Source organism: Struthio camelus, chromosome W (assembly GCF_040807025.1).
Source record: "Struthio camelus isolate bStrCam1 chromosome W, bStrCam1.hap1, whole genome shotgun sequence".
In the NCBI taxonomy this organism is placed as follows: Eukaryota; Metazoa; Chordata; class Aves; order Struthioniformes; family Struthionidae; genus Struthio; species Struthio camelus.
The window spans coordinates 3,560,529-3,570,991 of record NC_090981.1 but is presented as its reverse complement, the minus strand read 5'-3'; positions in this window follow the sequence as shown (position 1 = coordinate 3,570,991).

The window sequence follows — 10,463 nt, the reverse complement described above, 5'->3', positions numbered from 1 at the left end:
TGTCAGTTTTGTGATTTGAAATAGCAGAAACACATATGTTAAGAGGAAAGGTATCCCCCCTCCAGGATGTGGTGTTTTACAGAAGTTATGGGGCAGTGGTTAGTGCATTAGCACGGCTGGCTTGCTGAGTGAGCTCTGGGAGTGGGAAGGATGTGGGTGTCATGGTAAAAGCAACCATTCAGGGATGGGAGCAAGTTAGAGCACTAGCTGGTCCTACTGCAGGTAAGGGTTTATGCAAGGCATAGGCATCGGTTTCACTAACCTTTGTGATAATCAATAGTAATTTAATATTACAGGGCTACAGCCTATTTTGGAATGACTGAAGGAGTGTTAAACTGCTATATATCATCTGTAGCAATTGTTAAGTATTCTATAAAAAATGTTGCCTGATAGACTATGAATACAATATTTGTATGTGCTCCAGAAAGAAGATACTACAAAATATCATTTTCTCTAATAGATAGGATGACTTTATTCTCAGTTTTCTCCTACTTTATTATAGAGTTATTCCACTGGGAGAGATGAAGCTGTGGAGTGGGTGCAGTTTGCCTCTGCCCAGATGCATTTTTACAGCCTCAGAATTGGAATTGAGCAGGAAAGTGGTAGAGGGGCTCTGCTCGCCCCTCCACCTCCCCACACACACACCCTTTTTTGCTCTTTAGAGCGTAATCTTTGTACAAAAGGATGAAGTAAGGAAAAAAGTGAGGAATAGCAAAGTTGATGAAATCCATGCCTATTAGTACCTTACTAAATCTTCTATGTACTGCCCATTTGCTAAAGAAAAAGCTATGTGTGTGTGTGATTTTTATGTGATCTAGTTTTACTTAAAATCTAAATTTTTTGCCAAGACCAGAAGATAATGGAAATAGTAATCTGCTCATCAAATCAGTAAATAACTAGAGTTCCTGCTCCTCATCAGTGCAGGGATGAGAGGAGTGTCACAGAATCACAAAGGCGCTGAGGCTGGCAGGGCACTCTGGGGACTGGCTGGTCCAACCCTCAGCTCAGAGCAGGGTCACCTCGAGCAGATAGATTGCTCAGGACTGTATCCCATTGGGATTTGAATATCTCCGAGGATGGAGATGTCACAATCTCTCTGGGAAACCTGTTCCAGCGTTCAACCACCCTCACTGTGAAGAAGTGTTTTCTTATGTTCAGATGGAATTTCCTATATTTCAGTTTGTGCCCGTTGCCTCTCGTCCTGTCACTGGGCACCACTGAGAAGAGTCTGGCTCTGTCTTCTTCACACCTTCCCATCAGATATTTATACACATGGATAAGATCGCCCTGGACCTTTTCTTCTCCAGGCTGAACAGACCCATCTCTCCCCTCATAGGAGAAATGCTCCAGTTCCTTCATTGTCTTTGTGGCACTTCACTGGACTCAGCCCAGTATGTCCATGTCTCCCTTGTACTGGGGGCCCAGGGCTGGATGCAGCACTGCAGATGTGTCTCACCAGGGCTGAGTAGAGGGGGAGGATCACCTCCCTCAACCTGCTGGCAACACTTTTCCTAATGCAGCCCAGGATGCTGTTGGCCTTTTTTGACACAAAGGTGCGCTGTTGGCTCATGGTCAGCTTGGTGTCCACCAAGACCCCCAGGGTCTTTTCTGCAAACTGCTCTCCAGCAGGTCAGCCCTCAGCCTGTACTAGAGCATGGGGTTATTCCTCCCCAGGTACAGGAGTTGGCATTTCCCTTTGTTGAACTTCATGTGGTTCCTCGCTGCCCACTTCTCCAGCCTCTAAAGGTCCTGCTGAATATTAGCACAACCATCTGGTCTATCAACCACTCCTCCCAGTTTTCTATTGCCTGTAGACTTGCTGAGCGTGCACTCTGTCCCTTCATCCAGGTCATTAATGAAGAACAGTATAGGCCCCAGTATTGACACTGGGGTACACCACTAGTGACTGGCGTCCAGCTGGACCTTGTGCTGCTGATAACAACCCTTTGCATCTGGCAGTTTAACCAGATTTCAGTCTACCTCACTGTCCACTTATCTAGGCTGTACTTCATCAGTCTCTCTATGAGGATGCTATGGGAGAGTGTCAAAAGCTTTACTAGAGTCGAGATAAACAACATCCGCTGCTCTCACCTCATCCACAGAGCTAGTCATTCCATCATAGAAGGCTATCAATCAGGCTGGTCAAGCATGATTTCCCCTTCGTAAATCCATGCTGACTACTCCTGATCACCTTCTTGTCCTCCACATGTCTGGAAATGGTGTCCAGGATTAGTTGCTCCATGCCAGAGTGTCCTCTGGCATGAATAAAAAGAGAGCGCAGCTAACAGAGGTAGCAAACACACGCAGCAGTTTGCGCAGCAGTTTGCACAGAAGGGCGCCAGAAGGCAAGGCAGCACCGTCATTTCTTGTAGTGGTGTACGCTTCCTCAGGTATGGTCATGACATGCTGCAGAGCACATTCCCCAGTGGCTGCTGGAGTTGCTGCATCAGCTGTGTCTGAAGCTTGGCCCCAGACAGACCTTCTGGCAGTGGATGCAGCCCTGCAGGTGTCAGGCTGCAGGGAGTGCCTGGGGCCTCTCTGGGAGGCCTGGGCTGACAGTCAGCTCCCCTGCAGAAGGTGTGCTGTGGTTGATGAGTTGTATTGTCAGATAAAGGAGTTACAGGAGGAAGTCAGTAGGCTGCGTAGCATCCGAGAAGCCGAGCAAGAGAAAGACAGGGTATTCTTGGAGACCGTGCAGCTCCAGGAGTCCCAAACCCCCACAGCAGTGGAGTTGCTGGAGGGCTCTGTGCTGTGTGAAACGGTACCTCATAACACTGTTGAAGAAGGCTGGAAACTGGTCACTTCTTGTATGAGGAGAAAGGCTCTTGCTCTTCCTGAAGACTTGCCTTTGAGGAACAGGTTTAGCGTCCTCCAGGCTGAGGAGGAGCTGGGCATGGCTCCAAGGGAGGCAACTGGCCTGGCAGACCCCATGCCATGTGGGAACATCCAGCAGAAGCGGCGAGTGATTGCTGTGGGTGACTCCCTGCTGCAGGGGACAGAGGCACCTCTCTGCTGACCTGACCTCTTGTCCAGAGAGGTTTGCTGCCTGCCAGGGGCTCGAATAAGAGATGTCATGGGAAGACTGCCAAGGCTTGTCCGTGCATTGGACTATTACCCTCTGCTGCTCTTCCATGTGGGCACTAATGACACCAAGGGCAAATTGGGTACCCTCAAACAGGACTTCAGAGCTCTGGGGATGATGGTCAAGGGTCTGGGAGCCCAGGTCACTTTCTCCTCCATCCTGCCAGTGAGGGGGGAGGCCGGGAGGAGGAGTAGATGGATTTTCCAAGTTAACAACTGGCTGCGTCGCTGGTGTTGGCAACAGGGTTTTGGTTTCTATGACCATGGGACCCTGTTTGAAGATCAACAGCTGATGGGGAGAGATGGGATCCACCTCACCAAGCGGGGCACGCATGTCTTTGCCAGCAGGTTGGCCAGCCTGGTAAGGAGGGCTTTAAACTAGGCAAGATGGGGGAAGGGGAGTGTTATAGAGACAGGGTAGTCAGTAAAACACCACTCAAGTCAGGATTCCTCCAGTGGGTGCATGCAGCCAGGGGAGTGTGTATGGGACATGGCTATGGAGGATCCTCTTGCACCTCTCCTGAGAAACCTGCATGCTCGATTGGCTCTCTGAAATGCCTGTACACCAATGCACACAGCATGGGGAATAAGCAGGAAGAGTTAAAGATGCATGCGGCCATGATCTCATTGCAGTGACAGAGACATGGTGGGATAGCTCACATGACTGGATGGCTACAGGCTTTTTAGGAAGGCCAGGCCAGGAAGGCAAGGTGGTGGAGTTGCCCTTTATGTGAGGGAGCAACTAGAATGTGTGGAGCTCTGCCTCGGGGTGGATGAAGAGCAAGTTGAGAGCCTATGGGTAAGGATTAAAGGGCAGGCTAACATGGGTGACACTTGTGGGGGTTTACTGTAGGCCACCTGATCAGGAAGAGGAAGTAGATGAGGCCTTCTACAGACAGCTGGAAGTAGCCTCATGGTCACAGGCCCTGGTTCTCATGGGGGACTTGAACCACCCTGACATCTGCTGGGAAGACAGCACAGCTAGGCACAAACAGTCAAGGAGGTTCCTGCAGAGCATTGATGATAATTTCTTGACGCAGGTGGTGGAGACACCAACAAGGAGAGGTGCAATGCTAGACCTTGTACTAACAAACAAGGAAGGGCTGGTTGGAGATGTGCAGGTTGGGGGCAGCCTTGGCTGCAGTGACCATGAGATGGTGGAGTTCAGGATCCTGGGAGGAGGGAGCAGGGCAATGAGTAGGATTGCAACGCTGGACTTGAGGAGAGCAGACTTGGGCCTCTTCAGGGACCTACTTGGAAGAGTCTCATGGGGTAGGGCCCTAGAAGGAAGAGGGGTCCAAGAAAGCTGGTTAATATTCAAGCATCACCTCCCCCAGGCTCAAGAGCAGTGCATCCCTCTGAGGAAGAAGTCCAGCAAAGTGGGCAGGAGACCTGCATGGATGAGCAAGGAACTCCTGGCAAAACTCAAAGAGAAGCAGGAAGTGTACAGGAGGTGGAAGCAGGGACAGGCCCTTTGGGAGGAATATAGGGACATTGTCAGAGTCTGCAGGGATGTGGCTAGGAAGGCCAAGGCCCATTTGGAATTAAATCTGGCAAGGGATGTCAAGGACAACAAGAAGGGCTTCTTCAAATACGTCATTAGCACAAGGAAGACTAGGGAAAATGTGGGCCCACTGCTGAATGGGGCGGGTGCCCTGGTGATGAAGGATATAGAGAAGGCAGAGTTGCTGAATGCCTTCTTTGCTTCAGTCTCTACTGCTAAGGCCAGCCCTCAGGAATCCCAGACCCTGGGGACAAGAGAGAAAGTCTGGAGAAAGGAAGACTCTCCCTTGTTTGAGGAGGATCAGGTTAGAGATCTTTTGTCCAAACTTGACATCCATAAATCCATGGACTCTGATGGGATGCACCCACGAGTGCTGAGGGAGCTGGCGGATGTTATCGCTAGGCCACTCTCCATCATCTTTGGAAGGTCCTAGAGATCAGGACAGGTGCCCGAGGACTGGAAGAAAGCCAAGGTCACTCCAGCCTTCAAAAAGGGTGAGAAGGAGGAGCCAGGGAACTACAGGCCTGTCAGCCTCACCTCCATCCCTGGAAAGGTGATGGAACAGCTCATCCTGAAGGTCATCACTAAGCATGTGGAGGACAAGAAGGTGATCAGGAGTAGTCAGCATGGATTCACCAAAGGGAAATCATGCTTGACCAATCTGATAGCCTTCTATGATGGAAGGACTGGCTGGGTAGATGAGGGCAGAGCAGTGGATGTTGTCTCCCTGGACTTCAGCAAGGCTTTTGACACTGTCTCCCATCACATCCTCCTAGGCAAGCTCAGGAAGTGTAGGTTGGATGAGTGGACAGTGAGGTGGATTGAGACCTGGCTGGATGGCCGAGCTCAGAGGGTTGTGGTCAGTGGTGCAGAGTCTAGTTGGAGGCCTGTAGCTAGTGGTGTCCCCCAGGGGTCAGTCCTGGGTCCAGTCTTGTTCAATGTATTCCTCAGTGACCTGGAGGAAGGGACAGAGTGCCCCCTCAGCAAGTTTGCTGATGATACTAAACTGGGGGGAGTGGCTGACACACCAGAGGGCTGTGCTGCAATTCAGAGGGACCTGGACAGGCTGGAGAGCTGGGTGGAGAGGAACCTCCTGAAGTTCCACAAAGGCAAGTGCAGGGTCCTGCACCTGGGGAGGAATAACCCCATGCCCCAGGACAGGCTGGGGGCTGACCTGCTGGAAAGTAGCTCTGTCGAGAAGGACCTGGGAATGCTGGTGGACAATAAGTTGACCATGAGCCAGCAGTGTGCCCTTGGGGCCAAGAAGGCCAAGGGTATCCTGGGCTGCATGAGGCAGAGTGTTGCCAGCAGGTGGAGGGAGGTGATCCTACCCCTCTACTCAGCCCTGGGGAGGCCCCACCTGGAGTCCTGTGTCCAGTGCTGGGCTCCCCAGTACAAGAGAGACATGGAGCTCCTGGAGAGAGTCCAGCAGAGGGCTACTGAGATGATGAAGGGACTGGAGCATCTCTCCTATGAAGAAAGGCTGAGGGAGCTGGGCCTGTTCAGCCTGGAGAAGAGAAGACTGAGGGGGGAGCTGATCAATGTGTACAAGTATCTGAAGGGAGGGTGTCAAGAGGCTGGGGCCAGACTCTTCTCCGTGGTGCCCAGGGACAGGACAAGAGGCAACGGGCACAAACTGAAAGACAGGAAGGTCCATCTGAACATGAGGAAAAACTTTCCTGTGAGGGTGACAGAGCATTGGAACAGGTTGCCCAGAGAGGTTGTGGAGTCTCCTTCCCTGGAGACATTCAGAAGTCATCTGGACATGGTCCTGTGCAATGTGCTCTAGGTGACCCTGCTTGAGCAGGGGGGTTGGACTAGATGATCTCCAGAGGTCCCTTCCAACCTCAACCGTTCTGTGATTCTGTGATTCCAATATTCAAAGTCAATGATAAAGCCCAGTCTTTTTTTAAATAAAGGAGACTTAATTGGTATCTACACGGGTCTCTTTACCCATGTAAATATGTATTGAGATGGTTTATGATCAGATGTTCATACAGGCACAGTTCTAGCATAGAAAAAGGTTTGGCAAATTTGCCAGTTTATGATTTTCTGCTCAGAATCAAACTACATTTATTCTTAACAGGAAAAAAATTAACATATTTCCAGAAGCTAAAGACCTTTTTGTCAAATACACGTCACTCATTTGTATCATAGATACTAGGTCTCTTAAAATCCTTTTGCATGTAGTGCATGTAGGCTCCCTAGACCCAGACTTGCTATGAAGATATGTCACTAATGTAGCTCCTTTTTTGTTTCCATTGCCTTCTTGTGAGTGCTGTCCATTTGCAGCTGATTGGAGATGATGAGAGGAGAGATTTGCATTTGCCAATGATACATATTTGCTAGATCATTATTCTCTTTGCTAGCTACAGTTCTATGTCTTATTTAAAGACCTGATTCGTTTACTTCCCAGGGATCCTTGCTAAGGAAGAAACTGTGTGTTTGTGTTATGTGCTCTAGTCTTTCTTAAATCCATTATTTCTGTTAACTTCTGGCTTAGCACAGAGTAAACTTTAATCTGCTCCTCAAAACAGTGAATATGCAGGGTTCCTTCTCCTTTTCTTGGGAGAGGTGAGGAGAGAGGGAAGGAATGAAAAGAAGGAATGACATGAAAAGAAGGAATGTCTCACCTATGTGAAAAGCTGACAAATCTGTGGGTGATAGACATTTGCTATTACTGTTACCATTTGCTATTACATATTTTAGGAATCACAAAGACAATCACTGCTATAGCATAAATGGCCTGACCTAGCCCAGAAATACTGATATGGTCATCTAGAAAAACCCAAACTGACACTGCAACACAGTGTTGAAGTTTGAAATACCTGCTTGTATGTGCCATGCGTCATGGCCCTCAATCCTTTAAAACAAAGAGCTAATACTCGCATGTGTGTAATCATAGTTACTGTGAGTCCTTCGTATTGTTATAACTGTCAGCCAGTGTGTGCTTAGACCATATCAAAGGCAAGACAGTTTGAGTTTTCCTAATCTTTTGTGGGCTTAATTTAGCCCACAGTAAGAGAGGTTAAAGCTAAATTAAATTGCTTTATGTTTACTGTAGCCTATGGCAGGGCATGCAAGCACTTAATACAAGCCAACTTGTTTAACCATAGCAAATAGATCATGTGTTGAAACTAAGCCTAAGAATGAACCCTGAGAAAGTGAATTGGGACTTGGTTTCTTGATTTCCTTCCACAGTGAATTCTACTTTCTGCTCTTGCATTTGCTTAAAAAGATATGGGATTACTAGGATCTTGCCTAAAAAAGCAGGGAATTTTTTCCTTTGTAACGACATTGGAGTCTTGCATCCTTTAACTCCTCTACTTGAATGGCCTTAAAAACCTTCTTTTTTTTTCTGAAAGAAACACTATCTTTTCTAACTTCCGGAGATTTGGGATCCCTTGTGTAAATTTAGCATCAAACCATTGTTTACCTCTTCTATTCAAACTGTGCAGCAGAGCATTGACTAATATTTTATTGAAGGGTTACTAAAATAGACTGTAATCATTTGGCCCTTTTGGTCCAAAGGCATTAGCTGTGATTTCCCTTTTTTATATAGTATATCTCAGCTAATTGCCAGCTGATGGCATTTTTTTCCCCTTTGGCTTCTGGATGCAAATATATCATTTTTCTGCACTGGATATATGTCATGAAGTACAAGATAGTTATCTTTGCCATTGTTTAATTCTTATGGCTGCTGAATACTCTTTTTTAGCTAGGTATTACATATGTCTGTCTTCAGTTAAAACTGCAAGTTTACCCTGCTACAATACAAGCCTTTTAGCTTGCTTCATTCTTTGGCTCCTGCCCTAATTACTCTAATATCCACATTTAATTTGCATGCAAAGGTTTTGCAATCAGATGCATAATTTTCTCTTTACTCTTTCAACAGTTATAAGACTGGGCCTGACTGATTCTGTGCATGAGAATGTGTGTTGGAGGTCTAGCAAATATAATTATATGTATTTACTACGGTAAAACTTTTATTAATGAAAACTTGGCGGGGTGGGGCTATAACAAACATAATTTTTTCCAGAGTTCATCTTTTTGGCTGAATGGGTTCTTCAGGGTAGGATTTGCTCAGCTATTTGTGTTCTCTGGAAGTTTGGTATTCAAAATCAATTTTAATGTTGTAGGACAAGTGAATGTGTATATTTAATGATAATGAATATATCTTACCTACTTTTTTCAATGTTTGCATGCCAATGGTAAGAGAACTGTTTTTCAGTAAACTCAGTGTAGCTGCTGTTCAGTTTCCCCAGAAGCATCTTTTTTTGACATGTTTTGCCAAAAGGTGTTCACTGGCAAGAGAGACAGAGGATGTAGCTTTTCAGTTCTTGTGTGCCAAGATGAGGAAAATAGTTCACCAGAGGGTCATTAAATTTTCCAAATCTGCAATATAGAAGGAGAATCTTTAAATGCAACTGGTTTGGAAAGAAAGAGATCGGTCCAAAACAGCTTCACTCCCCTGAGGGCTGATCCAGTCCCTGATGGGAGCCAATCAGGGGAAGGCAGGCAACACTCAACACAATCCAGTGAGAAGCTGCTCCCTCTCTGCCAGGAGGTATCAAAGTGGGCACAGTGGATTTTTTTCCTTAAAGGAGTTTCTAGTTATTGTGTTGTTCAGCTCTGTGGCAACTGGCACTCTCATACTGCACTTTACTGACCGTGCTCAGGGAGTTCCTTAGGTAATCTTAGTGGTACTTTCCCCTTTTCTCTCTGTGTTTCTTGGCAAGGAAAAGCTTTTAGCTTGTTCACAGGAAAAGAAGTGCTGTCCTCCCGCTCCTAACCCTGGTTGATAGGTATGGAGGGCACTGATGGCATAAATGTTTCTTCCTGCCTTAACTCAAGAATAGATTAGATTTATTTCACCTTTTCTTGTTTAAATCCCTGAAAATGAGGGCAGATATCTTAGCAGAGCAAAGCTTTAAGTATGCAAAAACTCAAGGGATTTTAAGTTTTATATGTTTAAAAAATATCTGAGTAATGAACAAAAAAATTGACTGGAGCTTTGCTGGAGGCTTCTAAATGAAAAGGATTAGCCAGCCATGCCTTAAATTAGAACTTCTCAGAGTTAGAGAGTCATTGCAAAACAATTCTTATGTTGAGTTGTGTTTAAGTCTGGCCTGAAAACTTGTCCATTTAAGGCCCATTCCTACCACCTGAGCAAAGCCTCTTGCTGAAGCCAGTCAAGCTCTGTGTTCTGGCTGAAGTCAAAGCCTCTAGCAAGGCCCTGATGCAGAGATGAAGGCCCCTATATCAGAGATACTTCCTGCAGATACAACAGTGTGGGACTGGAAGAGATCTGGACCATAAAATCTAATCATTTGTTCTTGCAGGCAGTATATTCTATGTTGTTTTGGAATATGTCTGAGAGGGTATAAGCAATAAAATATCTCTATATAAATGACCTGCTTTGAAGGCAAGCAAATTTGTATACATGTACATGCTTACTGAGTCAAGGAAGAGTGAGATATCTTCCTTAGGAAGCCCCAGAGTGACCAGATAGAATAGGGAATTTTTTTCTTAAACTTGCTGAAAATAGCACCCAGAAGTTACCCTGACTGGAAGCCCTGATTTTGTGCCTCTTACTGTGGCATCCAGTCTCTGAGGCGCTATGCAGTTATCCATCCTGCAGGCCAGGAGATGCTGGCCCAAACAGGAGCCATGCAAATCAGCAAGGGCTGCTTTGGGAGAGTTGGGGGAATTTTTGGCATTGGCCAGAACTAGATGTTCCCACTAATAATATCAGCTACACTGATTCATTTTGCACCAATAAGCAGGATCTGCAGAAGAAAGGCAGCATAAGTCACCGAAGCTAGTGTTTCTCACCACTTGTTTCTCAGTTGAGAGCCTGTAGATGCCAAAATGTCTG